This window comes from Lucilia cuprina, chromosome 5 (assembly GCF_022045245.1).
Source record: "Lucilia cuprina isolate Lc7/37 chromosome 5, ASM2204524v1, whole genome shotgun sequence".
Classification (NCBI taxonomy): domain Eukaryota; kingdom Metazoa; phylum Arthropoda; class Insecta; order Diptera; family Calliphoridae; genus Lucilia; species Lucilia cuprina.
Window position 1 is genome coordinate 53,903,348 of NC_060953.1, and position 14,787 is coordinate 53,918,134.

Sequence of the window (14,787 nt, forward strand, 5' to 3'; positions counted from 1 at the left end):
AAATTCGGAAATAGTGGAAAAAATGTCAAAAAAAAGTCGAAAATTTAAAAAAAGTTGAAAAAAGTCAAAAACTCTAAAATAATCAGAAAACTTGAAAAAAGTAAAAAATAGTCGAAAACACGAAAATAGTAGAAAAAAGTCAAAAATAGTCGAACATTTTAAAAAAGTTGAAAAAAATCAAAAACTCGGAAGACGGAAAAACACGAAAAAAAGTAGTCGAAAAGTCTAAAAAAGTCGGAAATAGTCAACATTTAAAAAAGTGGAAAAAAGAATCGTAATTCAGGTTTGAGTTGCAGAACAACTCTCGCGTCATCGTGGTTATTTCTTAAACGCGTTCAGGCTTGTGTTTGTTGCCTGGCTTTCGACAGTTTTACGTCTATCTCGCACTGGTGTAGTGTATTACTTCACATAACTGTTCAAAGTTATGTGTTGTCTACATTAGCCTCGTGCTTTCCTTTTACCTCAAGTAAGGTTATGTTTAATTGGCTTAGACCATAGAGTAATAAAATATTTGGAACTTTATATTAAAATTATTGAAATTGTTGATGGCGCTTTATCCTTTTGGACCAGCCAAGTAAATCTTCCATCCCTTGATTTTTTAAGGGGGCGGAGTAATCTCAAATTTAACAAAAAAAGAAAAAGTGGAAAAAAGTCAAAACTCTTAAATACTTGGAAAAACTCGAAAAAAGTAAAAATAAGTAGTCGAAAAGTCTAAAAAGTCGGAAAAATACTAAAAGTCTAAAAGTCGACCTTTAGCTTAATGAAAAAAGTCGAAAAATTTACTTTGCATAAAATACAAAAAGTCGACTTTTAACTAAATGCAAAAAGTCGACTTTTCGTTTTAACTCTAGAACCCTAGTGGACTTCCCGCTTAAAAAACTATCTACAACTTTACCAAATTTTCCAACTCTGTTGCAAATACTCACAAATAAGATTCTATTATTCTCAGTTTTCTTTCTCTGAGTTTTTATATTTTCTCACACAATCGCTGAAGTTATAGGTTAAATAATTTTAAATTAATTCTTCGTTTTTTTTTTTTTTTTTTTTGTTTTAACTTTTGTTTTGTTTGTTTTTTCTACTGTGTTTCATTTCATTAACACTCGCATTACACTTTCATGGTTTCGTTAATACTTCTTCTTTTCTTTATCGTTTAACTTCATTTGTTTTTGTTTTGTTCATATCATTTTCAAAACTCTATATTGTATTCGCATGTTCTTCATGTAAGAACAAAGTTTTTTTTTTTTTTAAACGCAACGTCAGTTAAATGATGTCTGGATGGGAGTTGAATTGAGTTTTTTCTTGTCTTGTCTTGTTTGTTCTTTTGTTAAGGGCAAACGTTTACCACAATACTGGTAAACTGACGGTTGTTAAACCTAAAGACGAATAGACAAACGATGAGACAGACACAGGGAGAGACAGTTAATCGTCAAAACAACAATAACAATACGAAAAAAATAACGTCTGTTTATTCAAACATTAAGTAAAATGCCGGTTGGTTGCCGGTTGTATGTGGTAAACGGAAACAAATGTCGTAACGTCTTCAAAATTTATTTTTATTTATTATAAGGCTAAAAATATATATATACATTTCTACTACTGCTGTCTATTGCGTGGGTTCTTAACCCACCCATTTACTTTCTCATACAAATATCAATACACACCTCAAAAAAGATTCCAAGCGAGAACTATAATTAAATATAGTTTTAGATAACTAGAGATTCGAGGGATTTATCTATCCTTATATTAACAATACCATAACATTATATTAACCAATTCCATAGCGAGGGTTCAAATTTACCGAACCCCCAAACTTTGCTAATATACTAATGTCATTGGTTGCCAAGTTGTGTGGAAATTTAGAATAAAACCTGAAAGACCTGCATCTTCCATACAAGTGAATCTAATATGTGTTCTGCAAACTACTCTACTATAAATAAACTACTACTCTACTATAATAAACTAAGGAAGTTACCGGTAGGTTAGTGGTTAGTGTTCTGGTCTGGTAGACCGGAGGTAGTGGGTTCGATTACCACCCGTGACACTGGTAAAGAAGCGCACAACAGGCCCGATAGAGGCATAGGTGTATTTTCTCGGATTTGATGTACATATATAGGTACATCCTCTTTTCCAAACCAAATAACTAACTACTCATTTATTCGATTAATAACCAATTGTTCATTAAGTAATTTCTTCATAAAGGTATAGAGGCGCTACCAACACCATTATTCTCACCGGAACTATAAACTCAGTCTAATGACTAAATTCCTTAAAGTCAATTCTTGGATTTATTGGCCAAAGAACAACATTGTTTGGTACTAAAAGTGTAAATGTCTCCAGATAAGATGGGTGCTGCAGCTAACAGTAATCTTTAGAGTAGTATATGTAGGTCTAATAGTTGTAAACGAGTTGATAGCAAAATAATGCGATACAGGAAGTTCTCTCAGAAAAATGGCTGTGTAGAATAAATGTTGGAATAGAATTGCAAAGCTCTCCACCCGTGAAAGTATTGGATGTTCTTCCCTATAAATGTGTCAGATAATGGTGTTGTATTTTAGGTTGAAGGGCGATGGATTTTGCTCGATGCTAAGCTATGGTATGTATGATTAAGAACAAAGTCTTGCCGTTTGAATAAGATCGTTCTTTGATCTCTTAAATACGTCTATAGGTGCCTAGATGCCAAATCAAAAGAACTCAATTAGTGTGGTAAAGGATAGTTGTATATTGGGTTGAAACGTGATGGATTTACGGTAACCTATTTATCGATAAAATCCCCTCCATTGCCATGATATGTTCAAGTAATGTTCTGTTCATACCAGCCGCACTACAGTTGGAGTAAAAACAAAGTCTTGCCGTTTGAATAAGATCGTTCTTTGATCTCTCAAATATGTCTATAGGTACCTAGATGCCGAATTAAAAGAACTAAATCAGTATGGTAAAGGATTGTTGCCGAGAATTATCATATTAGAAGATCTAAAGATAATGTGATTTCCTGAGATAAGAAAACTTAAGTACTAACGTAATACGTTCCCACGACAATCGGTTCTTCGCACCGGAACGACTCGGAGTTTATTGAACAACGACCAAGGATTGTCAACCCAGCCACACGGACTTCACACGTGTCGCTGCTACAACAGCAACACTAACGTAATTATAGGCCACGTCCTTTAAAAATTGGCTCAATGCGACAGGAACAAGAATAATTGACACACAACTTGAGAACAGTCTCAGATTGGGATCTTTTTAATAGTAAATATTTATGAATGAAGTATATGTTATATGAATCAGAAACTCTTGATGTTCATGGCATGAAAATACTGGACTAAACACTTTTCATATCCTACACTTTCGTGAGAAGGTTAAATATAAGTTTATCATTCCGTTTGTCATTTTCGACCTATAAAATATATGTATATGTTCTGACTCCTTATATATAGAGATGTCGGTTAAACTATGTTCGTTTTTCGGCCAGTCAGTGTGTATGAAATCATAAGTAGAACTCTATAACCGATTAAGGCCCCTATACCCTTCATCCGTTTGTAACATATCGAAATATTGATCATAGACCCGTAAACTTTTTTTATATTCTGGGTCCTTATTTATTTCTAAGAAGATCTAGCCATGTCTGTTGAAATCACTATAGGGTACGACCAAAAAGAGATCGTTCTCATGACAATTGGATTTCCGCTCCGGAACGACCCAATGCTCCAATCGGCCAAAGATTGTCAACTCAGTAATAGCTGTATCAACCGGGAGTTTTTTCCCCAGGGAAGAACATCCAGTTACAGCCAACCTGTTACAACAACACCAACAAAAAGAGATAAGGTTTGTTTGGTATTGAAAATATCGGTCTACGTTAACCATATATAATTTAGAATTTAAAGTACAGCAATGAAATTAAACATAGACAATATACGACCCAAAATCTTTACAAAATTCCCCTCAAACACTCATTACTGCTTTAAATTCGATATAAACGATTTTAATAGCAACCCAAATCTCTTTAGAAAATTTATGAGGATTGGTTCATAATTGGCCTTAACCCCTCATACAAGGCATCCTAAAGAAAATGACTTTAATGCTGATTAATGCCTTAAAAATACGAGTAAATCGAAAGTCTTAAAGACATGCTTTATACGAATCGAAATCTCGTGAGCAAATTTTGTGAAGATCGGTCAAAATTGCCCTTTACTTCCATATAAGGTCCCCTTCAGAGAAAGATTAAAATTTATTTCTAGAAATAAATAAAAGAAATAAACAAGTTATATGCGAACGAAAGTCCCCTAAGAAAGCCTTAGAAAGGTATACGTTTTGATGATGGGTATACAAGAATCGGCCTAGGCGAATATATCACTCTTCCTTTTTTATTATGACTCTTTTCTTAACGCTATGATGAAGGCAATAATAATATTTTTAATAGCTTCCCCTCTTAATAACTTCTGAAACTACATGTGTAAAAAATCATATAAAAAAATCTTGACCCAGTGATAAAATTGTAGTAATATTGAAAAATATGCGGATATTAATAATTAAATAAAAACAAATAAGTATCAAATATAGATAAATGTAAAACGCAAAAGAGATATAAAAAATCTGAAAAAATAAAAACAATCTTCTAATATAAGCGTGAGATTTATTAAAAGATGAATGAGGTGACTGACAGACTGAAAGACAGACATACTTAACTGTCGATTTATTTACTTATGAAGAAGATATTTATTTCAATAGACGTGAATGTGCATACGAATGAACAGTAAACCAAGATTAATATTATAAAAACAAAATATACTACTAACAAATATTTAAATTATTTACACAAACAAATCTGTTATTATTATGTTAAAATTTTCATTTGTTTTTTTTTTGTATTTAATGCTTTAGTGCAAAAATTATTTATTATTATTTTTTTCATTTAAGAGTTTCGTTTACTTTTAAACATACTAAATAATGTACACTAATGTTAACCTTGATTTTAAACAAAATAATTATATGATGTATTCGCAAAAATACACACAAATTTATTGAATAGATAGACGATCGCACACGGGCAAATAATTGAGATGCAATTAAAAAACACCTTGTTTTTTTCATTATGTTGTATGCAACACATTGTGCAACATCGATATTTTCTTGATTTAACACTACTGATAGTTTGGCTGTGGTTAAGATGTTCTTCATGTTTTAGGATTTGAAGCGTGTACGTTTGCATACACCTGTGCTATTGATAAGGTTTTTTATTAACTTTTGTTTGTTTTTTATTTTAAATAAATGATGCAATCAAAATTAAAATAAAGATTCTCTAATTACTCACAGCATGCGGATGTAATTAAAAGAAATTATAAAAAATGTTGCAAAATAGCGTTTAATCAAAGTGCTAACCTATAGGAGGTGCTGATTTTAATATCCACTTAGATCAAATAATATTGACCAGAAAAACTTATTTTGAAGGAAAATAGGAGTAACCAAATCTTTTTTTAAATTGTAACGTTTTAACTTCGTTTAGATTTAAACTTTAGAACGATTTAAATGTTCGTATTACCGTTCTAGTTCAGTTCTAGTTCTAGTTCAGTTCTAGGTCAGTTCTAGTTCAGTTCCAGTTCAGTTCTAGTTCAGTTCTAGTTCAGTTCTAGTTCAGTTCTAGTTCAGTTCTAGTTCAATTCTAGTTCAGTTCTAGTTCAGTTCTAGTTCAGTTCTAGTTCAGTTCTAGTTCAGTTCTAGTTCTAGTTCAGTTCTAGTTCAGTTCTAGTTTAGTTCTAGTTCAGTTCTAGTTCACTTCTAGTTCACTTCTAGTTGAGTTTTAGCTCAGTTCTTGTTAAGTTCTTTAAATAACGCTCTTATTAAAAATATAGCGAAAATTAAATATAATATTTTTATATAAAAAACTAAAAATCGGCTGTATATTCTTAAACATTAGATTTTTTCATTACAAATCAAAAGACAATTCTAATTAAAAATGTAGTGTACTAAAGACAAATACCACTAATATACAAATTCGTATTACTTAATAGATATATAGTTAAATATGATTAATGTTTTTAAAAGAAGTTCATTAGAACTTAATCTTCCTTGTTTGCTACTTGCCTTTCTTGTGTTTCCTTTCTCTACCTGTATCTAATTACAAATTTATTTTTAGTATTTTAGTAAAATGTTTGTATGTACTTGTATGTATGTATGACTCAATAGTTGCTTACTGTAGGAGGAAATCCAGTACGAATAAAACCGTATATGCGTGTGATTTGTTCAAATAATATGAACACAACAAATACCATATAATGAATCCTTTGTTTGTCTTTTTAACATTTTCTTTCATTGATTTATAACAAAAAACACGTTAAATCTGTTTTCTAAGGAATTTAATTGTTTTTAATACCAACAATTCGTCATACCTGTTGTGCTTGTTCATTATCTGGGGGATTTCCGATTTACTTTCATACTGAATTTGCGTAATTTTCAAACAGATATATTGTTGTTGTTTCTTTTTTAAATAATTATATAGTTTTATGGAGATCGATTATTATTGTTGTGTGATTATTTTCTTTGTTTTTAGGATTTATGGTTTTTATGTATTTCACACTTTTTTGGATTAGTTCTAAAAACGTTTGTATACAAGCAACAAAAGTTGTGAAGAAATTCATGAACACAGATTGATTTAAGACTGTGGATTTATAAATAGGTTACTAAATATAACAGATCAAGTCTGATAAAAGACGGTTAGATTAAAAAATGAAGTTATTTATTTACTGATAAAAATTTTCTTTCAAAAAGAACAATTATTTTATTTGGTATTTATTAATAACCTGATTGGAAATAAGCTGAACTAGAACTGAACTAGAACTGAACTAAAACTGAACTAGAACTGAACTAGAACTGAACTAGAACTGAACTAGAACTGAACTAGAACTGAACTAGAACTGAACTAGAACTGAACTAGAACTGAACTAGAACTGAACTAGAACTGAACTAGAACTGAACTAGAACTGAACTAGAACTAGAACTAGAACTGAACTAGAACTGAACTAGAACTGAACTAGAACTGAACTAGAACTGAACTAGAACTAAAACTGAACCAGCGCTGAAGTAGAACTGAACTAGAACTAAAACTGAACCAGCACTGAAGTAGAACTGAACTAGAACTGAACTAGAACTGAACTAGAACTGAACTAGAACTGAACTAGAACTGAACTAGAACTGAACTAGAACTGAACTAGAACTGAACTAGAACTGAACTAGAACTGAACTAGAACTGAACTAGAACTGAACTAGAACTGAACTAGAACTGAACTAGAACTGTACTAGAACTAATCTAGAATTGAACTAGAACTTGAACTGAACAAAAACTATAACTTGTTTCAACCTTTACAACTCTATTAATAGAACTTATATTCGCTGAAGATTATGTTTAAATGTCTATAAATTTTAAATAATTACAAAAACTTTAAAATCCACATAAATTAAGTGCAATGATTTTTGCTGAATAGCCATTAACACAGCTTTCAACATTTAACTTTTTTTAGAAAAATAAACTTTTTAAAAGCGAATTAGTAACGTATGCAAAACGAGTACTATTTGCAAGTTTTAATGTCGAGAAAATTTAAAAGAATTTATTCTTTAATTGCACCACTTTCCATACAAGTTTTTTTTTCTGTATTTTATTCTTAAATTTTTTATAAGTTTTACGTGAATTTTTTTTGTGGCCAAAGACTTACAACTCTAATTGTAGCTTCTTTTTTACGTATTCTTTTAGTTTTTTTTTGTGAAATTATTTTTATGTAGTCATGTATGTATATGGTATTTAAGAATACTTTAGTTGTTGGAGTTTGTAAGTTTTGGTAACATTAGTTAATGTTTGGCCAGAAGGAAGAAGTAGAAATAATTCTAAGACTAGTGAACGGTTTAAGACGATAGAGTTTGTATTTTACAAGTTTTTTTTTAGTAGATCATTATTACAGCTAGTAGTAACGCCTGCTGCTGCAGTCTTAGAACGTGAACGAGTTTTTAAGTGCAGAATTAAAAAAAAAAAAACAGAAATAGGAAAAATCTTAATATAAAAGATTTCTTAAGAATTTTTACACTAACATGTTTTGTTTTTTAAGGCTATGATAGAAAATACACATAAAATCTGGTCAATAAAGTCCGATTCATTGAAGCGGTATAGTTGTCATATTACAGATTGTTAAAAATATAAACATTTAAAGTCCTCTTTAAGAAATTTTTATAATTAACTTCTGTTAGTATCACTAGGGTTCTATAAATCGACTTTCGAATAATCGAACAATCGACTTTTTGTCGAAAAAAGTCGAAAAGTCGAAGTCGACTATTTTGTTCCAAAAAAGTAGATAACTCAACTATCGTCTGTGAAAAAAGTCGAAAAGTCGACTTTATTAATAAAAGTCGAAAAGTTTGAAAAAGTCGAGATAAGTGAAAAATGTCGATATAAGTCGAAATGGTCGAAAAGTCGAAAGAAGTCGAAAAGTCGGAAAAAGTCAAAAAAAGTCGACAAGGTCGAAAAGTAAGAAAACGTCGAAAAGTCGGAAAAGGTCGAAAAGTCGGAAAAAGTCGAAAAAGTCGGAAAAAGTTGAAAAAAGTCGATAAAGTAAACAAGTCGGAAAAATTCAAAAAGTCGAAAAAAGTCGAAAAGTCGAAAATAGTCGAAAAAGGTCGATAAGTCGAAAAAGGTCGATAAGTCGAAAAAGGTCGATAAGTCGAAAAAGGTCGATAAGTCGAAAAAAATCGAAGAAAGTCGAAAAAATTCGATAAGTCGAAAAAGGTCGATAAGTCGAAAAAAGTCAATAAGTCGAAAAAGATCAATAAGTCGAAAAAGTCGAAAATAGTCGAAAAGTCGAAAAAGGTCGAAGAAAGTCGAAAAAATTCAATAAGTCGAAAAAGGTCGATAAGTCGAAAAAGTTCGATAAGTCGAAAAAAAGTCGAAGAAAGTCGAAAAAGATCGATAAGTCGAAAAAAGTCGAAAAGTCTAAAAAAGTCGAAAAGTCGAGATAAGTAGAAAAAGTAGAAAAAAAAGTCAGAAAAAGTCGAAAAGTGGACTATTTATAAAATACATATAGTCGAAAAATCGACTTTTCATATAATGCAAAAAGTCGAAAAGTCGACTTATAACTAAATGCAAAAAGTCGAAAAGTCGAGTTTTAACTAAATGCAAAAAGTCGAAAAGTCGTCTTTTAACTAAATACAAAAAGTCGAAAAGTCGACTTTTCGTTTCAACTATAGCACCCTAAGTACCTAAGTATCACAGCTAGTGGCCTCCGGTTGGTTAGTGATTAGTGTTCTAGTGTGGTAGACCGGAAGTGGTGGGTTTGATTCGCACCTGTGGCAGTGATTAAGGAGCGCACAACAGGTCCGATAAAGGCCTAAGTGTATTTCTTCGGATTTGATGTGTATAAATCATCCTTTCAAACTAACTAACTAACTGCTAGTATCACATCTAAGTTCCATACTAATTTAAGGCATCTATCGCTAGCTTTTTTAAGATAAATATGTCGATCTAGAATAATCATGACATCGAAAATTATTCTAAAATATATGATTTTATAGTTAAATACTTGCTGTAGCGTAGTAATCTTATAATTGGGTTTGACCATCTTCAATTTTCCAACATACTAGTTTGGCCATAAAGTTTTTCCTATTACATTTATTTTAATGCTAAAATAACATACATTCATCATAAACAGCAGCTCATAGAAACTATTTAAGAAACTTACATATACAGTGATTTATATCTAGGTTTAAGTTTATCTTAAAGTTTTTTGTTTTTTTTTATTATTAAGAAAATTTCACTTGCTACTTGTTAATAGGAAATAAAGAAGATACGTTTATATAGTTAATTTTATATTAATCTTTACTGAAAGCATTTTCATGAGATTTTTTTTTTGTATAAAATTTAATGAATTTTTCTTTCATTATAATATTAACATAGTTTTTCAGCAAGTCATGTAAATAGCCTGGTTTTAATTTTATTAATTAAAAAAAACTTTTTTTCAAAATTTAATTTACACGGATCCATCAACTGCTCTCAAAAAGTTTTTAACATTTTAAATTCATTTATTATTTTTCAATACATTTTTTTTTTTTTTTTTGCAATAACCATTTAAAAATTACTATACAATAGTTACACAACAATTACATGACATCAGTTTGTCTATTAAAATTTTTCATTTAAAACATGTCTCAAATTTCATACAAAACATGTTACTTTAAAATTTTTCATTTTGCCTATTCGACATCGAAATAATTTATAAATTTTATACGTGTAAAATTAATTGCAAAATTTCGAATTCATTTTTAATTCTAAACATTCTTTCATTGTTTATAACTTTCGATTCAAGTGACGTTGCAAAAAACGATCACGTAATTTTAGACGATTTGTTTTTATTTGCAAAAAATCTTTTATAATAAATTAATTTAATCAAATAAATTGCATTGTATTCTTCATTAAAGACTTCTATTTCGATTTAAATAATTTGAACTAGAACTGAACTAGAATTGAAAAAAAAAATTAACCTAGAACTGAAATAGAACTGAACTAGAACTGAACTAGAACTGAACTAGAACTGAACTAGAACTGAACTAGAACTGAACTAGAACTGAACTAGAACTGAACTAGAACTGAACTAGAACTGAACTAGAACTGAACTAGAACTGAACTAGAACTGAACTAGAACTGAACTAGAACTGAACTAGAACTGAAATAGAACTGAAATAGAACTGAAATAGAACTGAAATAGAACTGAAATAGAACTGAACTAGAACTGAACTAGAACTGAACTAGAACTGAACTAGAACTGAACTAGAACTGAACTAGAACTGAACTAGAACTGATATTTTATATTATATTTTTTATCCAAATCAACAAATACATATACATACATACGAAATCCTCCAGGCCCAAAGGTGAAGATTTTCTTCACTCGTTTTAGCAGATTTTTGTCAATATCATATATTGAACTTGAAGAAGGTGGCAGACTACAAGGGCATACATTGACTTTTTTACTGATAAAAATAAAACCTTTTAAAACTGGAATAAAGCTTAAATTAAAATTTGTATGTACAAATGCACACACACATACATAAGTAGAAAGAGAATGAAAACAATAAGCAAACAAAAGTTTAAACTTAAATGATCGCCAAAATAAAAACATTGATCTTCATTTGAATGCACGAGTGCAGTAGAAACGATTCACTAAAATAAAACTGGTTGAACATGTTTAAGGGAACCACCACCGCAAATAAGTGTAAAAAAATAAAGGCATATTTAAAACTGCAGTTATAAAAACAAACAATTGCCTGTATCCAATAGCAAAAAAAATGAAAACAACAAAAGTAGACCAAGAAATGCAATCTAGTGACAAATTTGCAAGACTTAACTTTGTGTGATCTAATGTTAGGAATTTTGCAAATTTCTGTTGTTCAGACCAAAAAAAGAACGAAATATATTTTCGACATCGTGCGTCTGTAGTTTAGTCTATAGTCTAGTCCAGTCTATAGTCCAGCCTATAGTCTAGCCTTCAGTTTAGTATATAGTCTAGCCTATAGCCTAGTCTATAGTCTAGCCTGTAGTCAAGCTTATAGTCTAGTCTATAGTCTGGCCTATATTCCAGTCTAGTCTACAGTCTATAATCTAGTCTATAATCTAGTCTATAATCTAGTCTATAATCTAGTCTATAGTCTAGTCTATAGTCTAGTCTATAGTCTAGTCTATAGTCTAGTCTATAGTCTAGTCTATAGTCTAGTCTATAGTCTAGTCTATAGTCTAGTCTATAGTCTAGTCTATAGTCTAGTCTATAGTTATATAGCTCATAGTCTAGAAGAATGTCTACTATATAGTCAAGTGTGTGTAATTATCTACCAATAACTGATTTACAACCAAGGCAGTAAATAAGATTTGTTTATAACTTTAATTTTTAAAAAATATTCAAAAAAGTTTCAAGTTCATAATAAAAAGCAGTTGCCAACACTGTTTTTTATTTAAAAGAAAAAAACATACAAGACAAATAACTTTTCATACATACCTACAATATCTTGTTTAATTCTGTTTTTTAGTGTTTTCCCATTTCTTATCTTTCGTCAAACCAGGAAGCAAACTTAAGAAGAAGCTCAATGTTGTCCTGGAGTCACCTAACCATACACAGACTTTACCGCAAAAACAGGGGAAAGAAAAACACAAAATATACACTTAAGAATTTGAATGAATATGTATACTACTACAATTATTTATTATTAAAAATAAATTTTATTTTAACTTTTTTTATTTTTTAACACACTTATTTGCTTAAAACATTTTAATAATTTTGGTAAATAATTTTATACAGGTTTTTATGGTATATATTTTTTTATAGTATTCACATTATTTTTTTATTACTTTAATTTCTATCAACTTTTTTCTGTTAATTCACACGCAAGTTTTTCATTTAATCCGAATTTGCATACTTTTCGTTAAAACATTTAAAATTGCACTGAAAGGCCAAAACAGAATTTTATAAGACTGCAACACGAAACGATCAAAACTGAATTAATAATTTTGCAAATAATATTCAAAGAGAAATGCTATTATGTACTCTTAAATTTGTATTTACTGTATTCTGCAGTGTTGCCAGATGAATTGAGATGAATTCACATCCCTGATTAACAAATTACCAAGACAACGAGGTAAGATCAATGATTAGTAATCATTGATTACTATTTAGTTGATTTTTATAACTAGACTTTTGAACCACGATTTACCTATTAATATAATTATTATGCCGATTTGTAATAATCACGCCTATCGCCAATACTCATTTCACGAGATATATGTTCCCATTTTCAACTATTGTGAATGAATTATTTACAACAAGTTCATGATAACAATTTTCCCCTCGAGGGAAATGAAAATTTCAAAGGGAACAAAATGTTCACTTCTATTGGCGATTGGGGTGAATATCAGCATTTATAAATATATTAAAGAGATGGGATTGTCCGTACATCCGCCTGTTAATAAACACGATGGAGTCCAAATGGATTAGTCTGAAATTTTCGTAAAAGTTTCCAAAGGTAATGCAGTTGTAAGTTAGCAACATCTGACAACGATTTCACCTTTAAAATGTTTCGATCTGAGCATTACAGAAAAACATCCCAGATAGAACAAGCAGTTCAAAGTGGTTCACAATTTTATCTTTAAAAGTTGCTGTATATAGTACCGATCGCTAATAGAAAATGCGAAAATGGACGTATCTGCTTGGAAACCAGAAAAATGTGGCCTAGAGTGGCTATGACAGGGGCATATTTTGCGGCTGCCAAATTTATCTACATATAAAATTGCTCATTGAACACTTTTAGAGCATTTCAGAGAAATTTAAAAACAAGATCGGTCAAAAACTCACTGAGTAATAGTGGGTCAAAGTTTGACATTATGGACGATGCTACGAAAATTATTGCAACTTTGCTAATATTTACAAGTGCTAATAAGGATTTTAATGTAAACAAGTAAGAGTGCTATATTCGGCTGTGCCGAATCTTATATACCACTCACCATAGTGGGTTTTATAAATTTTTTCCCGACTACATTAATACCACACTAAAATCAAAACAAAATGAACAACAACAACGCTAAACGAAATAAAAAACAAAAAACACAAGGCATGATAAAATTTTCAGAGGTTGTCTCGGATTTTTGCTCATATCTCATATCATTAGAAGTCAGCCCATTTTTCTTTAAATGTTCATATGAATGTCAAAATACCTTATCTAAAATTTAAATATTGTAGCTCCTGTAGTATATAATAAAATTAAAACTGAAAATGTGGTAGGAAATAAAAATGATCACAGATTTTGATTCTTTTAGCTGTATCTCTTATAATTAGTTTTCGAGGAAAAAGGACTTTTGAAATTATATTCAAAATATCGGTTTTTATTAGGAAATAAAAGTGAACACAGATTTCGTTGGTTTTTGCTGTATCTCTTATAGATTTCGAAAAAAACGGACTTTTGTATTTTCACCCTGTAGTAGGCAATAAAAGTGATCAAAAGTTTCGCTTGTTCTTGCTGTATTTCTGATAGTTTTCGAAAACTTTTATACTTTCTTGTAATTTTTTTATATTCTCTTATAGTCCTTTGTAGAGAATAAAAGTCACATATTTAGATTTATTTTGCTGTATGTCTTATAGTTTTTCAGAAAAACGGACTTTTATATTTTCACTCAAAATATCGATCTATGATAGTGATCACATATTTCGCTTATTTTTGCTGTATCTCTTGTAGTTATCGAAAAAACGGACTTTTGTATTTTCAGTTAAAATATAAATATTTCGCTTGTGTTTGCAGTACCTCATACGAAATGCAGTTGAGGGAACTAAAATTGTGTTGATAAATTGTTAACTGGTGTAAAAACCTTCTAAAAGGATATTGTCTTCAAATATTATAAATTTGAACAGAGGATCTAATATTCGCATTCAAAACTGATACAAATAAGTAATTAAGACAACTTTCTGTTTTTGGATTCAAGCTTTGGCGAAGGCTCTAGCTACTACAGGGAAATCAATCTGTTATTTGTGAATAGTTTATACAATTTGAAGAAAATTTCACATACTTAAGGAAAGGTTTGAACTTGCAACTCTAAGACCTATCATATGTAAAAGGTGAAATATTTTAAAAATTTTAAAATTTTTTTTAATATCAAGACTCATAGCAGGACTAGAGACTATAGACTAGACTAGACTATAGACTTAACTATGGACTAGAATATATACTAGAATATTTAGAATATAGACTAGACTATAGACTAAACTATAGACTTGACTA

The 14,787-nt window shown here is 30.1% G+C and overlaps 1 protein-coding gene across 1 annotated transcript in view; it reads right to left on the bottom strand.

Moving 5' to 3' along the window:
* The window catches only part of LOC111679168 (sodium- and chloride-dependent GABA transporter 1), an 81,976-nt gene extending 69,654 nt beyond the window's left edge, over nt 1-12,322 (bottom strand). Inside the window, exon 1 of the mRNA XM_023440683.2 lies at nt 12,021-12,322. The gene's annotated coding sequence lies outside the window, so the exon portion shown is untranslated. The remainder of the gene's footprint in view (nt 1-12,020) is intronic.
* Between the last annotated feature and the right edge of the window lie 2,465 nt (nt 12,323-14,787).